This window comes from Rhea pennata, chromosome 5 (genome assembly GCF_028389875.1).
Source record: "Rhea pennata isolate bPtePen1 chromosome 5, bPtePen1.pri, whole genome shotgun sequence".
Lineage (NCBI taxonomy): Eukaryota > Metazoa > Chordata > Aves > Rheiformes > Rheidae > Rhea > Rhea pennata.
This window is the reverse complement of record NC_084667.1, coordinates 49,106,174-49,131,436: the sequence shown is the minus strand read 5'-3', so window position 1 is coordinate 49,131,436 and position 25,263 is coordinate 49,106,174. Positions and strand designations below refer to the sequence as shown.

The 25,263-nt window shown below is 36.3% G+C and overlaps 1 non-coding gene across 1 annotated transcript; it reads left to right on the top strand.

Annotated features, from left to right (window-relative positions):
• The first annotated feature begins 743 nt into the window (after window positions 1-743).
• TRNAF-AAA (transfer RNA phenylalanine (anticodon AAA)) lies at window positions 744-816 on the top strand. The gene has a single exon. It is a non-coding gene; the product is annotated as a tRNA-Phe (tRNA).
• Window positions 817-25,263: the final 24,447 nt, after the last annotated feature.

Below are 25,263 nucleotides of genomic sequence, written 5' to 3'. Positions count from 1 at the left end.
TACATGACTGTATTATGACAGCATTTTCCTCTCTGGGCTAACTTACATGATTTGATCTCTAGCCTTGAACTCAAACAGCTTAAACTACTCTATCTCACAGTCTCCTTTTATGTCAGCTAATGCAAACTTCTGGACAGTTACCCAAGCCAACTCCAAAACATTTAAGCTTAAAATTACTTCAAATTTTGCTCTTTACAGATATTTATACACAGTGATTTGGCATAGATACAGACATAAACCTAAGTAGGAAGTTAAGTGTGGCCTAGCACTGATGGCTTTTTGTTATGGTCAGTTATACTTTTTGTAGAGAGAGATGCCTAATGTGAATTACAGCTTTTCAGTTACAGTACCTGTGCTGCTCATAAAATCCTGTGTAGCTGCAGTGTTGCTTTATAGTATGCCTGTTCTCCCTGTCCATTCAATGAGGTACATGTGGAATAATGCAAGTCCATTAATTCCATCTAGCTGTAGTGCAGAGGTAAGCAGAGGACTTCACTGGATATGAAGGTCATATGTTACTTCAAAATCATCTTTCACGTTCTTTCAGGTGTTGTTTTTTTGGAAGAATACTAGAAAATTCTGTAGCCAGAGCTCAAGATGCAAATCGCTTTCAATGTTATCTGTCAAGTACTTACTCAGACCCAAATAAATATGAAACTGAACATATGAAAGCATATGAAAACATATGAACCTAAGTTCACAGAATTTAAGTGAACAGAAAAAAAAATCAAGGAGATTAAGGGGCTGAAGAAGCTCAGCTGGGAGAGCATTAGACTAAAGATCTAAAGGTCTCTGGTTTAAGCCCAGGCTTCAGCAAGGCAGGGTTCTTGTTGCTGCAACCCTGTCTAACATGCTCTAGGTGACCCTGCTTCAGCAGGGGGGTTGGACTAGATGATCTCCAGAGGTCCCGTCCAACCTCAACCATTCTGTGATTCTATTTTTGGATGAAAACTGATAGCATCTTGGATCAGGTCTGTATAGTGAGTGTTTATGCCCCAAATATACTTTCCAAGCCTCTTTTCTATTCATTTTAATTTAATTTCTTGGATACATTAGTATTTTATAGGTATAGTCTGTGACTGGGTGGGATTGGGGGTTTTGTGTACAAGTGCTTGAGTGTTTTATTGCAACTTCATGTTTTGTTATTAGGCTCTGAGGTCTGGAAGCCTATAAATTAGAATTTATTATTATTATTATTACTAAAAATATTGTGTTAAGCTCCTTGGGTCATGAATGTAATGTAAAGATTTAGTAGTAAGGAAATCAATCTTTTATATTACTATCACTAGAATGTAACAAATGTGCACAACCCATTTCATGTCCAGGAACAATAATACTCCTTTGCACTTAAATAGCTTTTCCTATCTGATGATCTGAAAGCATATTACTACCAAAAATTTAAATAACTTATGCAGGTTCTTCAAGTCACTGTCAGGATCAAGAATAGAACCTAAAGCTAAGTTTTTGCTTAATCCACTAAAATACATCAAGAGAAGCATTACAAAAAATATTTTATGATGTTTATTTCAAAAGTTACATGATTTATTTATTTTTAATTCCTCTTCTTTTTACAGTAAATTAATATACTTTTTTTCTGTCTTGAAAAAACAACAAGAAACCTTGAAAATTCAAAAACTGTAAATAATATCATTATGAATGATTGCAAGAGAGACTAAAGTGCTTTTTGGAAAGAGATAGTGTATATTTTGTCAAATGAATAAAAAAATTGGCTGAGTTTTCTCATTAAGTTTACCTAACATATGTAATTATTATGATTGGTAACACATGGTATTCACAAATCAATTCAGTCTTGAAAATGTGTTTTTGCAGTGGGTGGTTGTTTTTTGTGCATATGTGAAGGATTTTATTCTTAACTGTATTCAAAAGTCTGTCTATGATACGGCTGAGTTTTCCCCATTGTTCTCAGGAACCATACTGAAGCTCATGCAATTTGTATTACTCTGCTGACTTTATCAGAGCTGTGCCAAATTACCCCAGCAAGGCACCTGGACCCTTCTAGTGAAAGAAAGCCGCTGTAATAGCAAATTTGTATCCTCAAAATTGAGGAAGATTTCCAAATAATTTTGTTTCAAGAATACACATTAAAGATGATACCTTAACAAAGACTTTCTTACATGAGAAAGTCATTCTGCAATAAAACTGTCTGATGATTTAACTTGTAGCATCAGTTCTGGAATGATTAGCATTACATATTCCATTATTAAGAAATAAATATGTTATATCAGTTTAACTTAGTAAATTTACAAGATAGGTGGACAGGTCAAAACTTTTGGATAGATCAAAAACTTTTTCAATGTTCAACACACTTAAATAATTGCTATTCATTCCTGGATTCATTCAAGACAAATGGAATTTTGCATCAATACAGTAGGGATACAAATTTATCACTGCAGAACAAAGCTTACAGTTGGAATGGTAGTCACATAGTTCAAATCATCTAGTTCAAGTCAAATTCATTTTAACTTGTTAAGGACACTTTGAAGTACAGCACGTGCAAGAATAAGTTTTTGGTCTATCCCTCAAGGACTGGTGCTCTTGCTAGGGGGATCTTTTATATAAGATAAACATTATCAACATATTAAAGCAAGTCAAAGTCACAAACGTATCTGTAGGAAATCTGATCCTACAGAATTTCAAGTATGTTCTATATATACCCAATACACTGGGCAGCATGTATTTAGGCAGGAGAATGAGCCAGATGCTGCAAAAAGTTGCCGTGAGCTCAGGCTCCAGACTTGAGTGAGCTTTACCTGAGTTAGGTTTTTTCATGTTTATTTCAGAGTTAAACACAAGGATCTAGGAACAACAAGAACAACAAGAAAACCCCAAATCCCTAACTTTTCTGTGCAGGATGTATGGTTCAGTAGGTACTCTTACTTTTCAGTCTGTAAACTCCTAAGATCTAAAATTCCTGTTTACTTCACTACTTCATTGCAGATACCTTGACTTCTTTTAGTCTTTTATTCCTCTCAACTTCTTTACATATAAAATAAAATGGATGCTCACTTTCCACTCACATTAGCGATTTTCCTTATCCATTGTGTCAATATGCCTAAAGGCTGGCAGCAGCAATCACACTGAGATACATGTTGCAAAGTTATGCATACTCAAATAAGCTCAGTCAATATCACAACCATGAAACAAAATAGTTCAATTAGAGTTTAAAGAAAATAAACACACTTTTTTAAACTTAAGTGTAAAAATGTGGAGTATTTCCCTTTTTTACTTCCACTTTTTTTTTGGTTAGAAAATTGTTGATGCCAGCAAAGGGGAAAGACCCTTTCAAAAAATATTTTAATAGTGAAGGAGAAGGACTAGTAATGAATCAAAAGTCATCATCTGAGCTGTACAACATACCCTTGAGGCTATATAGAGCTTTTTCTTCAGATAATACCTAAAGAGAATGGAATTTTAACCACAGAGTTTTAACCATGGAGTTTTAACAAGCTAACTTGATACAGTTTTAATTCTTCCATGCCTTCCCCTCAGAATAATAATCATAGGATCATTTCATAATAGTAATAGATAATTCAGGTTGGAAGGAACCTCAAGAGGTCTTCAGGCCAACATTCTGTTCAAAATAGGATTACTTATGACTGCTCAGGGCTTTGTCCTATCGGATCTTAAAAGCCTACAAGGATGCAGACAGCACAAGCCCTCTCTGGGCAACTTCCTCCACTTCATGACTGTCCTCATGGTGAAAAAAAAAAACATTCCTTATTCTTAATGGAAGTTGAATCCACTTGACTTTGAGACTCAAGAGATTTCTTCTCCGGTCTGCTCGATGGTGTTCTCACTTGTAAGCCCATCTAATAGTGAGGCTGAGCATGTATTGCTAAAAGGCAGACACACAGTCACAGACACACAAACACAAACAAACACATTGTATACACATGGCCAACTGCAGATAACACAGAGATTAGTAGCTTTATGGTGCCCATGTAGACAGCAGCAGCACTTGCACAAAATGAACAGTACACAGCCCAGTCCCACTCCTCATTTCCAGCAGATCAGGAGTGAAGTTCACTAGTAAACATACATACACCCTCACTCTCCTCAATCACAGTCGTTCCCACATTCATGGGTCACTTGAGCCCTAGGCCAGAGCAGAAGTCTGTCCAGAATCCATTCCCCAAACCTGGCTCCTGTTTATCCAGTCTCTAGCTCCAAACTTCAGTCTTTTCAGATGCAGACCTCTCCTGCTAACTTGGAGTTTGGAATCCAGCTTGGAGTTTATTAGCAAATCACACACACACGCATACACACACACACATACATTCATATGTGCACACACATACATTGCCCGCCTCTAGGAAAGCAGTCAGGAATAGAGATTAATGAGAAGATAAAACAGACTGTGGTGATCAGATGCAGGGCATGGCCAGACATAGGTATTGACCAGCACATTGTTTACATGTGACCTGCCTCTTTTATTCCCCATTCCTTTCATTTTCACTCTCTTTTCCTCCCTGGTCTACCTTGATCTCTTCCTTTCCCACTTTTAGCCTTTTCACTATATATCTCATAGTAAATTTTGCACAATCTCACAAGCACCCTCAGATTTTCCATAGTATATTTGTTCTTTCCCACAAGACCCATGATAATCTTGTTTCCCCCTTTTTATCAGTTATAAAGTTCTGCATGAAATTCATCAAAACGTTGAGTGATTCCTTCAGTGGCCTAAGATCTCTGGTCCTTAGTGTTATCTCTGCTATCTCCTCTTCTTTAACATTTCTGTGTCTGGGTGTTTAATGCATTATTTCTGTTGTACATACTGCATATTAAACATATCTTTACACTTCCATCCATTCAGAATCTTTCCTGTTCCAATTTATGCTGTTGCTCACGTTCCTACCTTGCATCATTGGGAAAATCCGTCTATCAACATTTTCCTGTTAAGTACCAGCGTGTTACTATTAGGCCTCCATGAAGCTGTCACTTCTCAAAGTTGAACAAGCCCTATCCCTCAGGCTCTCCTCACAGGGCAAATCTGGACAGTCTTGACCATCCTGGTGGCCTTCTGCTGCGCTTCCTAAAGTTTATTAACGATTTCTTTATATTTGAGCCCAAAACTGTACACAGTATTCTAAACATGACCTAACAGATAGATAATCTAACAAGTGAGTATGTAGTAACTTCCCTCAGTCTACTGTCTGTGCTGTCGGCCCAGCATGTTGTTGGCCATCTTTGCTGCCAACACACACTCCTGGGTCACATTCATCTTGCTGCCTACCAAAAGGAGCCACTCATCTTTTTCAGCAGAGCTTATTCCTCCAGCTGCTCTGGGTCCCTCTGAATGGCAACCTTGTCCTCATGCGTATCAACTGATCCTCCCAATCATGGACCTTAAACTTAAAATATACTAGTTGCTACAGGTAAAATGGGATGTAATATGTTCTTTATAGAAACACTTCTCTTTGAAATAACTGTCTCAACCTCTCCCTCTCTAGTCTCCCTTGTCAAGCAGCAAATCTATAGCCATTGCATGGGGAGTTAGCTGACAAGATAGTTGCTTAGTGACAAGTTCCCAAGATGCAGGACTATTTTGCTGTGCAGTAGGGGTTTTCTTTTTCTGCTCCCTAAAATTATCATTGCATTGATAAAAGTGAATTTTCTAGAGTGCATAGCATGCATCTAGAATACAGATCTCCAGAGTGTTTGGAAAAAAAAATAACAAGTTAATTAGTCTAGAAATGTGGTACCCTAACGATATGCACTATAGATTTCACCCTCCCCCCCTTTTTTTTTCAAATTAAAATTTCATGAGGGTTATTTTTTGGAAGGGTCCTTTCCAAATGTGGAGTCAGTGTAGTTGACAATCAAGGTAACAGTTCCATATTAGCTTTCTGAAAAAAAGCTTAGTTGAGGAAACAACAGTGTTATAATTATAAACAATTATAAACTGTATATATAGGATATAAAATAATTATATCCTATTAAATAAATAATATACATTGTTGATTGATTAAAGCTTTTACTCTAACATACACACAAAAAGTATAAACTTATATAACAAGCAGTAGCTAAATTTCCAGGAAAACAGCAATTATAAGATTTTTTAAGTAACTACACATGTGAACATGCATACTGGCTTTTCTCACAGAATAATTCTGATCCTGCAGTTCCTATGTGGACCGCACTCACTGTGACTTCAGGAGAAAATTGTAGATAAAATGGCTAGAATGTTTTATATAGGAGAAAGAGGAAAGAGAGAAAACATGCTTAAAAATACTGTATGGGCTGGCAAGAAACCCAGGGCTATTAATCACAAAAAAGAGAGGATCAGACAGCACAAGTGTCAACCTCTCATAAAATATACAAATATGGTATAAATAAAAATTATAAACATAAATTTATCTAAAGTCAACAAATGTCAACAAATATGACTCCAGAGAGACCAGTATACAGGATGAGAAGCAAGTAGAGTTTCATTGACCACTCCTATCCCACAGGTCATAACAACATTGATTAATGCCATTTGTGTTGATGTTTTCAGGAATTTAGCCAAATAACTCTTTTTGAGACTATCCTGTAATAGTTTCAACTAACTAATAAGTTTGGTCAAATGAAAGAATAATCATAAAGTGGATTTCCATATAATTCTGCAATTAATTCTCCAACATATGGAAACTTGGATATTTAGTAAGGGCTCCTCTTGATTTTTTATTGATGTTGGATAATCCCTCGACTAACCTAACAGCACTAACAGTGCTGTATCCTATGATCTTGAGGTTTCAGGAATTTGAGATGTTTGATGAAGGCCAAATTCTGTTTTTCCCTTATAGTTAAGCTAATGATAGAGAATATAAAATCCAAACAGTGGTTGAATTACAGAGTTTAGCACTGTGCCAAGAGTACTTTCTCTGTGTTTAGGACTCTCCCCTGAAAGAGTAGTCTTTCATAATGTCTTAGCATATATTAGGGTTAATCATGGCTGAATGGATTATTGACCAGCTTCATTTCTGTGGACCTCAGAGGCTGTTAGTCTAGGCTGAAGAGAGATACTCATCCCTTCTTTTTGGCATCCTGGATTATGTTCCTATTCCTTTCCTTCTGATAACTTTAATCTGGTTGTAGTACCATCACCTATTATAGGATTAATCTGATTCAATAACTAAGTGTGTCAATGGAGAGAGTGAAATATCAGGCTAGAATCAGGCAAAGAACAGCACTATCATATTTAGTAGCACTGAATTAAAAGTGTATCCTTAAAGCCTAACTCAGCTCTGCCTATATTCAACAAGATTTTTCATTGAATTTCATGAAAGTTTGCCTAAGTTTTTATTTTATCCTAAATAAATATTTGATGAATTTTTTTTATCCAGCATATTTTTTACAAATATAGGGCCCTAAATTAAATTGTTTTTGTCTGGTAGTTGTGGAGATGAATGCTAAATTCATCAAGTTGGGATAGAAAATAAATCTTATCTGAACATTTAGACTTATTAGAACATGAGGGCTTTCTGTTACATGTCTCCTGCAGTCAAGCTACAAGTCCTCCAGAAACATAGGTAATGAACAAGCAATATGTAAACATGTAAAAAAGAAATTATATCATTCCATTTTTTATAGCGAGTTGGTGTGTAGTCATCACTAAATTGCTTCATTTTGTTTCTTGGTTTCCCCATCTGTAAAGCTGAGAACAAGTCTCCCTGAATATGTGATGTTTTGTTTTATTTTCTGTATAAAGATTCATTAGCTTATAAGTAAATAGCTCTTTGAACCATCTCTTTGAACCATTTAGACCATACAGATACTATGAGTTATTTTTTCATTGCAAAGAACATGCTTGCCTTTGCAGCTATGCACTACAATTTTCTGTGTCATGCAGAAACAGTATGTGCCTTTTCTTTGACATCCTGTATCAGCACAGCAAATTGTTTCATTAAGTGCCACTTGTTCAGTAAGTGTAGCAAAATTAAAGCCCAAGAAGATGAATCATAAATGAGGGCAGAGATCAAGGAGTTGTTTATTTTATAAATGTCACTAATAGGCATATTCTTCTTTAAATCAAGGAAATATTTGACTCATATCAATGGCAGCATCTGTATAATAAAAGGGCATCTGTACTTTTCAAGGCTTTTTGTATATAATTGATTTTCAGAAGAAAATTCACTACTATTTCATTCATTGCTTTTGCACTACAGTATTTCTTAAGTGTCAGTGGTATGTAATTTCAAGTGTCAAGGGGTATGATTTATAAATGTGATTTATTTTAAAGAGAAAAAGACAGAAAAAAGGGTCAAGGAACTACTTATCAGTAGTTCAAGAAAATGTGGTAAGACTTTTTAAGTTAGACAACAAAGTTTTAATCTAAGCAAAAAAATGCAGATGGAGCCTGAAAAGACCTCAAATAAAACATCAAGTGCTATCTCTTTTATATAATACTAGAATTCGCAAAATTTTAACAAAATCATTACTATGTGAATCATATTATGTGGAAACTCTGTAGGAATTGCATTCACTTATTATTGGATAAGGAATCTAAATGAGAATGTTTATATATTTAGAATCCATACTTATGTTGGCTAATACAGGAGAGTGAAGCAAGGTAATGACTACTGAATCATCTGCTTTAGGAAACATTCTGGCCAGTTCAGCACAATACAAAATATATGGATATATTATATATTAAGCTTACATTAGCTATCTATTAGGCTTGATGAAGGTGGAAGAAGGAGGAACTGGTATTTGCTTATTTTGCGGTTTTGCTTGTTTAGGCTTACAGCATCAGTGGCAATTTGTCTCACGATTTAAAGGTATGTTTACCTTTCCCTAAGTTTTTTCCACACTAGTGCAGTGAAAATAATTTGAACATAACAGAGAATATTTATTTTGAAGGGGGTGGAGGATAGTGGGATCTCATTAATATGGCTCATAATGTTTCTAAGAACAGAGAGCTCTCTGAAATATGTCCTTTGTACCTATGTGCCCAGCCACATTTGGCCTAGGTGCACACAATGATTGTGCCTTAATTGTAGAACAGGTATTTTTTCATGTGAACCTCACTCAGCCAGTCTCCCAATTGCCCATCATGACTGATTTGCTTGGAATGCATCACAGAATCACAGAATAATTTAGATAGAAAAGGACCTCTGGAGGACACACGGTCCAACTCCTTACTCAAACCAGGAACAACCTAAAAATAGATTCAACTTCAAAATTAGATCATAGTTCATCTACACCTGAGCATCTAGAGTCCTTCCATAGAAAAATCATGGTGCATAGAGACACACTGAGGCCTCACCTTGACACCTAGGTGGGGTACGGCTAGCACATGCGTACAGACATCAAGTACAGGGGACATTATTGCACTCACCTGCTTTTAGGACAGATGAAGACACTGAGATAAATTTTTTCATATTGTCATTGAATTGCAGAAGAGGATCAGATAGTAAAGGCAATTGTAGTTGCTTTAGCTAAAACCTGTTTGGAAATATCAGTGTTAGGAAACAGGAAGGGAGAGGATGTCACTTGCTTCACATTACTACATCAAAGATGAAATCCATATCCAATCCATTTCTAATTTATAACAATATAAGTAGGTGAGCTGAAAGAAAAGAAAAAGAAATGTAATGGCAAGAAAAGACTAGCTGAGATATTAAGAAGGGTGACTAGTCCAAGTCTGAGACCTTATCCTCTCCATTTCACTACCTCTATATTACCATGTGGTCAATATCTACATGCAGCTCCAAAGAATGAATGTTACTTTTAATTAGCCACAATAGTAGCTGCACTCATAAATAAAATATGGCACATCACCTCTGCTTTACAAAAGAAGCTAATATCATTAAAGAATGCTGCTTTAAAGTAAATTACTAGGAACACTATCTGGACTTAAACTCTCAGCATGTTGAGAAAGAAATGCTGAAATATATATTCAGCAGAAATAAATCTATTAGTTGCTAAAATCTCTGTGCACGAGAAATAGAGCTGATATTGAGGAGATACTGAAAGAAAGAAATAGAAGTGGGATAAGAGTTGAAGAATATGGAGAAAGTATTTCAATATTATAATAGTCTTTACTTTGAGCATATCTTAGATTCCTTACTAAATAGGTAACACCATTAAGATCAAATACTGATTTCTCTGATGCTACTGTGCAGTTCCAAAAGGCATAAAACAATCACTTTTCAAGTGATTCAGTGGTAGCAAAAGTTACTTGTAAACTTTAAACTAGGAAAGAGAACATTTGGGCATATTCCTACCCCAAGTCCCTCTGGCTTAAAGCAGAGTAAAGAATGACTATGGTAATAAAGCTTGTTATATGGAATATAATTTTGTTTCCTATCCGCTAATCCTCCCTTTCTCCTACCTCAGTATGAATCTAGCCTTAAGCACTATTTTTGCAAGGCATTATTTTAGATTGTTGCCAACAGAAAAAATGCAATTTTGGGGAAGGAAGTAAATTATGTCTGCAAAAGATCTTGCTTCCAAGCAGATGTCAGTAATAAAAGTAGAATAGAGAAAATCCATGAAGCAGAGGCAAGAAGGTGTTACTGAGTTCAAAGTTTTTCAAGCTTTACTTTACAACTACATTTCAGAGGCCCATCTGAGCCAAGCTTGACAGTCTGTGAGGTCTGTAGAAGTGATTCTCTGCCACACTAACTTCGCTTGTTCAATTTATCAAAATTGAAAGTAAAGACCTCTGTTAAAGCTAAAGGAGAAAAAAAAATAAATAAAAAAGAAGAAACAGCCATGAGGAAGATCCAGCACCTCAGCAAAACAAAATGAACAGGAAGGCAAATGGGAATCTGTTATATTACTCAGACAGCTGAACAGGCTGCTGAACTCTGGCCCAAAGATGGTGCACGTCAGAAACCTGCCATGCACATTTCCTGTTTTGCATTGTTTTATGAATCCCAAAGCAGCTGCTGTGCCACTGAAGTCAGGAAAAGCCTCACCCAGCTCATTGTTTTGGACATTATGACAATAAATATTAATGATGTAAAATTAGAATTCTTCATGCCAGCACCATCAAACTGTCCCATGGACCTTACAGTTCAGGAATTTGTGCTGATCTTTGACCTTCACCTTATAGCTTTAACCTTTAAGATTCTAGTGGAAATTTTACATTATATTTATTTATTATGCTATATCATATTATGCAGTGCAATGTAATGTCTTGTAATGTAATAGAACAAACAAAATAAGGACAATTTGAATTCATGTTACTTAATGGAGTACTGCTCTTGAGATACAAAGGCAAAGGAGAAGAGTAATTTAATTTATTGGACAAGAAACTATCAAAAAAAGCTTAGTACTCTGTCCAAAAATCCAGTGCCTTTAGAGTTTTAAATCAATTAAATTCATTTTGGGGACAATATGGCTACTTAGAATTTATAATAAAGGTTAAAGGATTTAATTTTGTAGGCTTGTCCCTGAAGGAGTTACTTAACACTTACTCAAGATCTGACCTACCCTCTGTTGAATTAAAGGAATGATTCTCACTGACCTTAAAGAAAGTTAAAATATGGCTTTATTTGGATGAAATAAGTAAAGAAATGATGGGGATCTTGTTCACATACACCTTTTTGAGTGGAAGTGAGATTCAGACATACGATTCCTTGTTTCCACAAATTTACAGAATAGTTGAGTTTGGAAGGTAATCTACTGCGAACCCCCTACTCAAAGCAGGGTCATCAAAGCAGATTTTAAAGAGCAAGTACTTATCCCTCAACATATACACTGTTGTAAGTCTAAAAAGTTCCACTAGAACAAGATGTCCAGAAGCACTGTTCAAAACGTCTGCCACCTAAGAATTTTACCTGTAATACAAACTACATATATCTTTTATTCTTTGCACTTTTCTCAGGAAGCCTTGATTCAAAATCACATGCATAATCAAATGTACATTTTTATAAATATATAAATTCCTCCAAGCAAATGAATTAATAGTCACCAATTACAATTAATGAGTGTTTCTCTTAACCTGTTAGAAAAAGAGAAGATTAAAATACTAACAAGAAAAAATGAACTGTATATGAGCATCTGTTTGTAATGTCTTAATGACAGACTGAACAAAGATTGTCATACTTTGTAAATACAAGGTATTTCTTGCCCAGAAAGAAAATCATCTAAAGATTTTATTTCCTTTAGTCATCAATTTTGAAACTTCTGTCATTATGAGGTTTTCATTATTCTTGTCCACTTGGCAGACTGTCAGGAAGGAGACAATACTATTAATAGCAAAACTACAACAAAAGATCAAAAGAGAACCAGTCTTTTAATAGACCCAGACTGCTATGTTTGTAATTAATTCAAAATCTTTCAGAAAGAGAATATTTACGCCAGTGAAGTACTGGATATTAGATCCTTAAATGGTATGTACAAGTAATCAAAAGCAAGAGAAAGTGAGGAAAGGGATGCTAGAGACAGAATGTCTCTTTTGAAATACCAGAGTATCAAAGCACATAATATCAGGTTTTATAAACAGGCACAGACCTGTCGAGGATTCATGCACTTGCACCCATTTACTACTGTGCAATATCAGAGCTTGTAGGCACAAGGGATATAAGGGCATATATATGTATATAAGGGAAACAGCAGTCAGCAAAAGACATTCAAAAGAGAAAACTGAAAGGAGCAAGCTATTCTGATTTTTCTGCAGCTAAAAGTAGGATCAAATTACGAGTAAAAGATCTTCAGTTTTTCTGAAGACTTCCATTTGTACATTACGGTGAAGGGTACATACTGGGAGCTTTTGTTATTCATTTAGTATATTTTTACTTACACTTTTTCCTTATCAGAAACTGCCAACCCACTCAAGAAAAAAATAAACTAGAAACCTTATGATAGCTAGCTCCCTTGTAAGACTTTCAGTATTTCCAGTGGACTTTCTTGAATTTTCTTTGAAATTTTTTATAAAAATATCCTCAAAAATCATTTTCTTAGACTTGTGTTATAGCTGGAAATTGCAAGACGATCAGATTGGAATAAAGCACATTATGCTTAAAACAATTATCAAGCAACTACAGCCGTATGGATGAGTTACACGCTCTAATTAATAAATCTTTCATAAATACTACATGCCTTTCTAAGAAGATGTTCTTCAGCTCAATTAGAAGTTTTAGACTTAATGAAGGGTTGACTGGTAAAATTTTATGGCTTATATTATGCAAAAGGTCAGCAAAGGTAATCATTCTGGTTCTTTTTTGTTACTAAGATCTACGATTCTACTTTCTCTCCTTTGTTCATTTATTACTTTAAAATGAACTTGAAGTGTGATCTTAGAATCTCCATTTCCATGTGTGCCAAAGCTACTGACCTGGGGCTGATTCAGACTGTATTCTAAATATGAAAGGCTCTACATGGCATGCAGGTTATCACAGTGAGTCTTACTTGTACACCCTGAGCATGCTAGGTCATTGAATCTCTGAGTAGTATTTAAAAAGTAACAAAAAATGTTGCAAAAATGTACTTATATGAGTTTCTCATATTATCCTTTTAATTATTCTTACTCATTGGAATTGCTGCTCAGTACTTTAAAAGTCTGTTCATAATTTTTATTAAATGTTCATAACTTTTATTACTTCTAGTTTTAGTCTGGCATCTCTTCATGGAATGAGATGCCAGTTCAGCAGTACCTTTCCATTTAGATCTCTACATTAGAGCTATTCTACTTTGGAGAAAGGGGTTAAAAATTTCCCTCTTCAGTTACTGTGGAGGATATTCCCTATATTTGAAAGTCTAAGTAGTGGGGCACCTAGTATGTTGCTAGGTCACCCTCTTCAGACCACTTTGAAAGAGATCATAATCTCTAAACCTGTTGGGAGCTGAGAAGATTCTTTATGCCACACTGTTAGCATGCAGAAATTTTCATATGAATGGGAAGCAAGGCCACAATGAATGTAACAACTCTACATAACATGGTAATGCTAAATGCAAGAGGAAAAGCTTGAACTACGTGTAGTTCAATTCCAGTTTAAGACTGAGTTCATTCAAAGTTGAAAATCATTGCTATAGTTACGCTTGTAAAATTCTAATGACTGAAATTGCGAAGATCTATCAATATTCTTATTTTATTATATAGGTTGGTGCTTCAGATATATTCTGCTGGACTGTGGTCATTTAGAACTCACAGTTTTTTCAATATAAACTCTGGCAATTAACTCTATAGTAGATCTAGTATTCTTAATTATTTTTTATAAATTAGCAGAAGAGTTTACAGCCCCTTCTAATTAGGAATTGCTGATTAGACTTTAAAAACTATTGTGGATTGACTCAAGCTGATCCTTTGCTTTTAATTCTCTTCTCTCTTCACTAGTCCCCCTAGTACCTCAGCTGGCTGAAAGGATCTTTGACCTGTGTTGTAAAAACAAGAGTAGGGATTTCCTCTAAGGCAGATGTCAAGAGCCACATGTAAATCAGGCCACTAACTGCAATGCCATTCATGAATACTTGAGCAAACAGCTTTCCCCAAGAGGTCTGTACACATCCTCTTAGCAATGTGGCTCAAGGACAAGGCAAATGAGATAACTCCAAATCTAATCTACCTCCAGTCTAAAACCTTCTAATAGCTGTAATCTTCTACTTTTCCTGGGGCAGTTTTGTCTCTTTTTCTACTGGGCGAAATCTAGTGATACAGCAAATGGCTTTGCTATCAGGGTTTCAAACCAGTCAAAAAACTTGTAATAAAAGAGAATGTTGAAATATTTTGTTGAGTTTATTTGATTTTGTACAACTGTGGTTAGTGCATCATGATGTGTGTCCTTTTTTTTCTATTCCACAAAGGGAGAAGAAGCAAGTATTCGATTCGGATAGATCACTGATTAATGTTCACGATTCTCAGCACTAGCTGGCTTCAGGAATTGTTTATTGAAAATATGTAGCTGAGTCTCAAAGCCCACAACATTCCCCCAGGGTGCCCATTAGGCAGAAGGACACCACAGTTGTAAACAATCTATTTTGTAAAGTCGAGGAATGTGATAGAAAAGATATCTAAGTAATATTTGGTAAATATTTCATGTTTTGCAATGAGTAGTTTGCAGAGAGAGAAAAAAAAGAGGAAGAAAATGATTTAAAAATAGTAACATGCAGGAAAAAATCTCTATAATAATAATAAAACTTTTTTTTTTTTTTTTTTTTTTTTTTTTTTTTTTAAAGCAGATACATCATACAAGCCCTGTTTGTGCCAATTTGTGTGAATGGGTTCTTATAGATCTGGATGAAGAAATAGCCACCACAATACAACAGACCAAATAGAGGAAAAGTGTTTACTGGGAAAGTAGTGTGTGACAGCTTAGCAGCCCTGTCAAATCCACAAGAACTGATAAATTCAGGGCACGAAGAGTCTAATGAAACTGTGCAAGGTCACAAGCCCACATGTGCATCCACAGCGGCTGTGGGACTCCTGATGACAGTCAAGGCAGCGGTGGCTGCCAAGACAGATGAAGACTGCAGGGTTGTATGGACACTGACCAAGCAGGAAGCTCGAGGGGCCTCTCTGACCACCTGCCTCAAAGCTGGTCCCTATCTCCTCCGCTTCTGCACGTCCCATGGAGCTGCCCTCCTCACCAAATGAACAAATGAAGGAATGTGTGAGAGTGTAAGGAAACCAGGGGAGTAAGGAAATGTGTTGTGTTATCTGCTATTAAGAGTAACAGCTTGATTCTATTAATAATAATAGCTTAATGAATAAAAAGTATTCTAAGAAAAGCCGCCTGTGATCTGTGCTTCCCTTCCCCTAAGTCCCCTCTTAGAGGAGGGAATTACAACAGATACATGCTCAAAAGGAGTACAGCAAGGAAGAAAGGCAGCAATATTGAGATGCTTATAGGTGCTACAAGGTGTAATATAAATTGTAGGTCTATATCTAAGAATTAATTAACCAATGATGTCTTGAGAGCCAACTAACAACAGACAAAGTATACTTTATTCATAAGAACAGCAAGCTCCATGAAACTGATATACTTCTTTTATGAAATATATAATTGTAATATCATATATAATCATACCTTTCTTTTTCATCCTTTGTATAACATATTTCTTAAATTCTGAGAGCATACAACTTGTTTTTTTTTCATATATTTGTGCATAATTAATCTCCACAATGTAAAGTAAGGTCAATTATTTAATTAAGTAAACAATAATATCGTCTGATGGAAATGGATGAAAACAGGAAGCATCAAGTAGAAACTCACAGTCATAAACTTGTCATCCAGCCTCAATTTTTCATCTCAAAGGATTAAAAATAAATTTTATAAAATCCATGTTTCTTTTGTTACTTTTATTATTTTTGGTCATATATAGAGCTCATCAACTCATCCTGAATATTCATTCATTATGGACAGTAATTTACAGTAAAGACCTTTGTGCTGCCTAACTCTTAGGAAACATCTCTGTATGAATAATAATCACATCTTAGAACTATAACATGGTTGTCTCTCCATTTATTTTTAAATCCATCAGTAGCCCATTCTGACTCAGTGAAATGTACCAAGATGAAATATTCTCATTTTACTTACAATATGGTTTTTCCTTTTTCTTTTTTTGTTCTCAGCAGAAAAACAATGAACGAGATTTGTATAACTGTAAAACAACTTTAAGTATGTAATAGTAAACTTTCAACATCCATAAGACTTTTAATGATCAGAGCAAAATATAAATTACATGACCCCACCAGCTTTAGCTTAGTATCATTATTTGCTGAAATGTGCACGCATTTTTTATTTTACTTTCAAGTTTTATTTTTAAAATATAGATATAAAACATACCTTTACTTATTTTGACCTCAAATTGAAAAAAAAAAAAAAAAAAAAAAGCCTACGATGTTCAATAAATTAATTTCCAACCTTATCAAACCCTTAGGTAGTATTAATTACAGAATGAAATCCAATATCAATGTAGCTTCTCATAGTTTCATTGCAAAATTTTCAGTATTGCAAAATGTAAAGTTTGATATGTATTAAAAATGACAATTGCTGTGTAGTGTTATACTGCATGTGAATTTTGTATCTGAAATGTGGATATAGGTCTTCTTAGAGTAGTTATCTTTAACGAGACTTTCAGATTTTTACTCTAACAATGTGGATTAAAACAACAGCCTGCAGAAAATTCTCATGAGAAAAAGATGTAATAATCTCCATCTAACTGCTACTGATGGTAAAGTCACTCATAAAGTACTACAAATTGGCTAAAGGAGGGACACGAGCCTTATACATCCCAAATGTGTGCCAAGAATAAGCGTTCTGTTGGAAGCACCGTAATATATATTTTCTCAGATCACAGTTTTCATGAGACCTCGGACTGTTTTTCTGCTGTCATGCTTTCCAGATATGAGTTACTAGACAGTCCTATGCTACCTTTATACTACCAATCTAGAAAAAGGCCCAAGGCACAGTTCCAGACGTTGGCCCTCAATTCTCCTGCTATTTGCTAGCATGCACTTTCGCACAAATTCAGCTCATGCTGACTAACACAACCCCAGACAATGCCTGGACACCAGGAATTGTTCCCACAGGAAATATAGATGAGGCAACTGTGTCTGGGATGCTGCTTTCTGGGATGTACACTTTTCAGGAATGACAAAGAACAAGCCCTGGGGCATTTTGTCTGCTAGTATAGACATTACCGATGCAATACTAATTTGGTCCGGGTCACACTGGCATTTTAATCAAGTTCCTAAGAGCACGTGAAAAAGTGTTTATGTCAGTTTATGTAAGTTTTATGCCCATTTCCTACCAGCTGTGAGAGAACACCTAATCCCATACAGCCTGTAGGAGAAAAATATCCCTAAAAAATTTTTGAATTGCAATCAGTAAAGTCAGTTTGACCTAGTTAATATTCTATCATGTGGAAGTATCATTTTTTATCAAGTACCAAGTATTCTAAAATGTCACAGGTTTGATTTTTTGTTAAACAATAGCTTGAAAGAGTTTCTAAGTTAGTATTTTTGTGTGTGAATTCCACATCTCTTCTGGTCTCTTCCATTCCTACTTTCCAGTCACATTATTATAATCATTTTAGCCAACTGTAAAAACTTACAAAAGAGCAAACGCTGCTTTTTCCTGCAGTCCAAAGTACAACTTTCCTGCAGGAAAGATAAATGACCTGTGGTAATTATAACTTACTATATCTTGTACAGTTTTAAAAAATTGTGGTAATTGAGTGTACTAGGAACATTTATAAGTGGAAATTTTCTAAGAATATAGGCCCATCCAAGTGAATCAATATTCAGAAAACCACCTCATGTATTATACAGATGAAATTTGATTACTTTTTTCATTCCCATTAATCCTCAGATAAATACCCATGCATGACAAGAGGAGCCTTGAGGTGGAACTGCTGTGCTTCTTCAAGCCAAGAGGCACCAGACTTTCAATTTCTAAAAATATATTTTATTAGAATAGTCAAATAATAAAATAAAAATGAGATAATTCTTTTATCTGAGGCAAGTCATCACTATTGGTCAAGACAGACTGAACTCGTATTTTAGAAACAAATTTACCTCCTGTCCACCAATGCCTACAAATTAAGTATCCAAAAAGAGTCCAACCCTTCCCTCACCTCTTCAGAAAGCTTTCTTTTCTGCGTTACCTTTGAATTTTGGTTATGACACACAGTTACTCCTATTGCTCACCTCAGGGCTCTCCTAAGCTCATTTTTTTCCTTAGTGTCACTCCCTGTTGTTACCCTTGATGCCAGCCTGCTCTGCTCTACAATCCAGAGTATTTTGCAGTCTGAGGATGCTCAGTGAGTCTCAGCAAAGGCACAAATGTCCTTATCCTCCATTTTACAGAGGGATTTAGTGTTATGCAGAGTTCTGCATCCAGAAAAAAGTAATCAGATAGCTTTCTTTTTATTAATCTATTTTTTAAATAAATTACACAACCTGCAGGTACTTATAGAATTAGCTTCCATAGGACACACTAGGAAAGACACTGAGGATACCTGATTCATCTTTTGTGAATACAAAGAAAATGGGATAACACTTTTTGATATCAAAGAATACTGAGAATACATTGAGAATATTTTGAACTTAAAATATTTTGAAAGCAGTATTTTGAACTTCATGTGGTTAATGTGATAATATCCAGCGATGTCTCTTTCCAAAACATCATAGAAGAGTTTTCTTGAGGTATTTAGGTCTTGAATACTTAAATCCTTTCAAATAACTTGAAAAATTATGCAGAATTAAGGTAGAAGTATAATATGGAAACAATCTGGAAACTTCCCTCCTTGAGGAAGGAAGTTATAAGTAGTTTGGTTTCATATACTATGACTTGTCTGAGTTTTATCTGACAAATACTCAGATGTGAAAACAATTCTTGGTTGACCAGAGCTGATAACTTTATGCTTAGCAGTTGGTAATACTTCTGCTCACTCTACTGATAAATAAGTTGAAGTGTCAAAGAAGAAGGAGATAACAGACTTACTGTTATCATTATTGCTTAAAATGCTATCAATATTGTTTGAAAATGGATGAGAACAAGTAATTGTGTAAATTACTGCATTCAACAACTTCTAATTTCTGTGGGATTAAAATCCACACTACAACAAATATTAGCAAATTAAACTGAATATTTTTGACATTCATTTAATCAGAGAGGTCATAAGGCACATGGACATCTCATGAGTTAAGGCTCTAGAAGGAAGGGGGGTCCAGGAGAGCTGGCTAGTATTCAAGCATCACTTCCTCCAAGCTCAAGAGCAGTGCATCCCTATGAGTAAGAAGCGCAGCAAAGGGGGCAGGAGACCTGCATGGGTGAGCAAGGAGCTCTTGGCCAACATCAGACAGAAGAAGAGAGTACACAGAATGTGGAAGAGGGGACAGGTTACTTGGGAGACTTATAGGAATACAGTCAGAGTACGTAGAGATGCAATGAGCAAGGCTAAGGCACAGTTGGATTTAAGTCTGAGAAGGGATGTTAAGGACAACAGGAAGGGCTTCTTCAAATACAACAGTAGCAAGAGGAGAACTAGGGAAAGTGAGGGCTCACTCCTGAATGGGGCAGGGGCCCTGGTGACAAAGGAAACAGAGAAGCAGAATTACTGAATGCCTTCTCTTCTTCAGTCTTTACTGCTAAGGGCAGCCCTCATGAATCCTGGAATCTGCATGTGAGGGAGAAGGTCTGGAGAAAGGAAGACTTTCCTTTGGTTGAGGAGGCCCGGATTAGAGATCTTCTAGGCAAACTTGACATCCACAAATCCACGGGGCCTGATGGGATGCACCCACGGGTACTGAGGGAGCTGGTGGATGTTGTTGTCAAGCCACTCTCCATCATCTTTGAAAGGTCATGGAGAATTGGAGAGGTGCCTGAGGACTGGAAGAAAGTTACTCTAGTCTTCAAAAAGGGCAAGAAGGAGGACCCAGGCAACTATAGGCCAGTCAGCCTCACCTCCATCCCTGGAAAGATGATGGAGCAGCTCATTCTGGATGTCATCTCCAGACAGGTGATCAGGAGTAGGCAGCACGGATTCACCAAGGGGAAATCCTGCCTAACCAACCTGACAGCCTTCTATGATGGAATGACTGGCTAGGTAGATGAGAGAAGAGCAATGGACATTGTGTACCTTGACTTCAGCAAGGCTTTGGACACTGTCTCCCATGGCATCCTCCTAGAGAAGGTCAGGAAGTGTGGGTTAGACGAGTGGGCAGTGAGGTGGATTGAGAACTGGCTGAAAGGCAGAGCTCAGAGGGTTGTCATCAGTGGCATGGTGTCCAGTTGGAGGCCTGTGGCTAGTGGCGTCCTGTAGGGCTCAGTACCGAGTCCCATCTTGTTCAACTTTTTCATCAATGACCTGGATGAAGGGACAAAGTGATCCTCAGCAAGTTTGCTGATGATACCAAGCTGGGAAGAGTGGCTGACACATCTAAGGGATGTGCTGTCATTCAGAGGGACCTGGACAGGCTGGAGAGATGGGCAGAGAGGAACTCATGAGGTCCAACAAGGGCAAGTGCAGGGTCCTGCACCTAGGGAGAAGTAACCCTAGGCACCAGTACAAGCTGGGGGCTGACCTTCTGGAGAGCAGCTCTGCAGAGAAGGACCTAGGAGTGCTGGTGGACAACACACAAACCATGAGCCATTAGACAAAAAGGCCAATGGTATGCTTGGGTGCATTAGGAAGAGTGTTGCCAGCAGGTCAAGGGAGGTGATCCTACACCTCTCCTCAGCCCTGAGGAGGCTACATCTGGAGTCCTGTGTCTAGTTCTGGGCTCTCCAGACAAGAGAGACATGGAGCTACTGGAGAGAGTCCAGCGTAGGGCTACAAAGGTGATCAGAGGGCTGGAGCATTTCTTTTACATGGAACAGCTGCGAGCGCTGGGCCTGTTTAGCCTAGGGAATAGAAGACTGAGGAGGGATCTTATCAGTGTATAGAAATACCTGAAGGGAGGGTGTCAAGGGGATGGGGACAAACTCTTTTCAGTTGTCCCGTGAGACAGGATAAGAGGCAACAGGCAAAAATTGAACCACAGGAAGTTTCCACCTGAATATGAGGGGGAATTTCTTTACTGTGTGAGTGACAGAGCACTGGAACAGGTTGCCGAAAGAGGTTGTGGAGCCCGTCTGAATGCGCTCCTGTCTAATATGCTTTAGGTGACCCTGCTTGAGCAGGGAGGTTGGACTAGATGACCTCCAGAGGTCCCTTCCAACCTTACTGGTTCTATGATTCTATGACATTATTAAAAACTTTTATAGAGGAAGGATTTGCAAAAGAAACTTGATTGAAAGGTGGGGTACAGATGAGAAAAAAATTACCAACAGATCTCAATCTGTGAATGCTGGTTGGTCTGACCTTGCCAATTTACATAAGTACCTATGTTTACTTTTCTGTGTCTTCAGCATGAGTGCAATGAGTATCTTGGGCCTTGTTGCTGGTGCCCATTGACACAAGTGTCAGTGTTCCATGAAGAAGTACCGTCTACCTGAAATGTTTGCCTTTTACAGCTCTGTTTAGACATTTCTCCTGATCTGGCTTGTGCTTCATAATGCTATTAGAAAGCTGAAATAACTTGAAGAGATGCATGAACAAATAGCAGCTACAGTAAATTACTCTCCTTGCTTCACATATTCTGAGTATGCTTGTTTCCAGCAGCTGGTAAGGGAGCTGCAGGTAATTTGAAACAAGCATTTGGATCCTGTTCCATTGCACGCTGAGGTCAGCTGAAAGACTCTCATGTACTTTAGGGACAGTTGGATAGGCCTTTGCTATTTATTTTGTTATATGGAGATATGCTGAACAGTAATTCATAGTGAATTACAACATTCTTCAGCATTACAAATTACACAGAATATGGACATGTTCTAAACAGTGTTCAAGCTCCTACAGAATAGAATTTAAAAGAGATTTATTCTGTGAGAAAAAATATGATTCCTTATGGAATCATAATAATTGATTTTATGTAGAATCAGCTACAAGAATTTAGAAACTTTTGGATGCCGACTATGTTGGTATGCAATTGTGTACAACAGCACCTTTTTTTCCATGTCCACTCTCTTCATCCCTTTCTTCTCTTATCTCTTGGAAATTCAGAAGGAAATTCTGAAAGACAGTCCAGAATGCCTAAATTACCAACTTGAAAACTGCTTGTTTTGATGCTAGAGCTGGATCAGTGACTATAATGAAATTTTAAATGAATTTCGTAGATATCTAAAACTAATTGGTGTTAATATCCCCAAATTCATTACTCAGTTCAACTAGAGGCAATCATGTAAAGATTTAACACAGAGAACTGAATTACTCTTTTTAATATAAATAATGACACAGAAGTTCACAGTAGGGAAAAAAAGGTAGTGTTTAAATAGGAAGCATTTTTGACTGTACAACAGGCATTCAGATCAAGCCTACAAATGATTTTCTGCTTTACTTACTATAAAATACTACACTCAGTCTCAAGTTTGTCTGTTTTTTTTGCTGAAGCTGTTAAAACTACCTGCCCATCCTATCAAAACAGGTAGGTGCATTATAATTCAGCAGTTGGAGAAAAACACTAGACTCCTTTGTATCCAGTATGTTTCTCAGAGACTGATTTTCCAATGCTTTTTAAAAATGTATCAGTTCAAAATTAAAAGTAGAGAATAAAACCTTTTCTTATACTCAGCCACAGCTCAGAAAACTTACATTTTCCTGGAACATGCCTATCTCTTTAAAATATATTCAAGTCAATGTGAAGACAAGTGAAAGATGGAACATAGTGAAGATGGATGGGTCTTGAGAATAAGGGCCGCGCAAACCACAAGGACTCAAACTATCTTGCCATCATTTTTAATCTTCATTTTGATAAAATACTTCTATTCTTTTATTTTTTAATTTTGGCACGATTTTCAGACTCTTTTTCTGAGAAGACTTCTATTTTACCAACACATTTAATGTAACAGAAGATCCAATATATGTAGTGCTTTTCTTCTTGAAGCATAACGTCCTAGAATTAGACAATTATTCAAGGAATTCAGGCGCTATTTATTTCTATTTTTTTTAAAAAAAAAGGCAAAAGAAAATGCGTAGATCTCCAAAAAATGTAGAAGAAATAGAAGTTAAAAATGTTACAAAGCTGCATGAAGAGAATTCAAAGGACATTATTTTAAAATCAGTCTTTGAGCTTAGTAGATTTCTGAATGCATGAAGTTGTAATCAAAAAGTATATATTAAAGAAAATGTAAACCTACATTTCTCTCCTTTCTCAATATTGGTCAAATTTGTAGAGTTTGATGTCATTGTTATTTAAAGGTTGGTTTATTCAGAGACACCAGGTTTACTACCTCCTTTCCAGTTCACTGACCCAATCAGTTTCCATTCTTTAAGATATTTGGCTTTATCTAATTATTCATTCATGAAGTGCAATGTAAAAGTCAGTTTCCACTTCTAAGTAAACAGTAAAAAAACTCAGTTACTAACAAGCACAAAGTTTCTGCAGGTTTTTGTTTAAGTGGAAACTATAGATAATTCTTTGCTTGTCTTTGTTTTAAGATGACAGTTTCAGTACATTGAGTTGTTTTGACAAAAAGAATATGTTATAATGATTGGTCATAACCACTCTTTGTAGGCAAGTCCAAAGTATAATGGGAACTAGCAGTTGTGTGGTTGGTGATTTGGCAAGTTCAAAGGAAGAAGACTAAGAACTGGTAAGTGGAAAAATCATGTTTCATCTAGATATTTTGTTAAACAGTTGAGACTCTTTATAGAAGTTTGATTCATTCAAGCATATAAACAGAGTAATTTACATTACACAAAGGGTGAGAACACCCAAACGGCCTTTGAAAGTAGAATTAATAGTAACTGTTTGCCAGTGATGTCAGTCTCTGAGGATGAATGCCTATCACTAGAACCACCTTGTTCCTGCTTCCAGCAGGATTTTTCTGAGAACTTACAACAGTGCAGCTGGGCTAGAATTTCTGCAAAAATTTAACACTGGCCTTCATTTTGTTCATTGATGCAATAATGCCCTCTCTCCCAGCAGTATAACTTGGACAGATCTTTCACACTATAATTCAAACTCATCTTTTTTACAAGCATTAAATTACAGCAGATAACTGGGTCTTTTAATTGTGGGATTTCTCACAACTTGACTCACATTCTCAAAAGAAACAAATTTAAATAAAAAATGTGAAATTGTATAAAACAATTGGAAAATACAAAAATGGAAATTAGTAGATCAAAAATAGTTTCCACATTATTTACATGACATAAGAAAGCTATTATGTGATGAAGTTCTTCCTTCAGAAGGGTATCATTCAATGACAATGTCCTTGTAAGCATATTATTTCTCTCAGGTAAAAAGCTAGTGATGTCCACATTGTGCAAGATACAAAAAGAGACATGGTGTTGTCATTGTGCAAGTCTACTTCAAAGCTTATGGTAGTGTACCTACAATGAAGTAATCACAAATAACAATAGTAGAAACTTAAAAGCAATAGTTCTTTGAATAAGAGTTCATAGAATCACAGAATCATTGAATTGGTAAGGTTGGAAGGGACCTCTGGAGATCATCTAGTGCAACCTCCCTGCTCAAGCAGGGTCACCTACAGCATGTTAGTCACGGTTGCTATCAGGTGGGCTTTGAATATCTCCAAAGAAGGAGACTCCACAACCTCTCTGGGCAACCTGTTCAGATAGAAATGTGATCATAAATTAATCATAAAAATTTTCTTCATCATATGCTGTTTTAGCAAATTTTGATCTAGCTTCATAAGTTAATGTTGTATTTTGAAGGTATCATAACTGTAATTTGGTAATGCTTCATAACAAAAAAATGAGAGGTTCTGTGATGTTATCCCATATATTCTACTACAATGCAAAGAA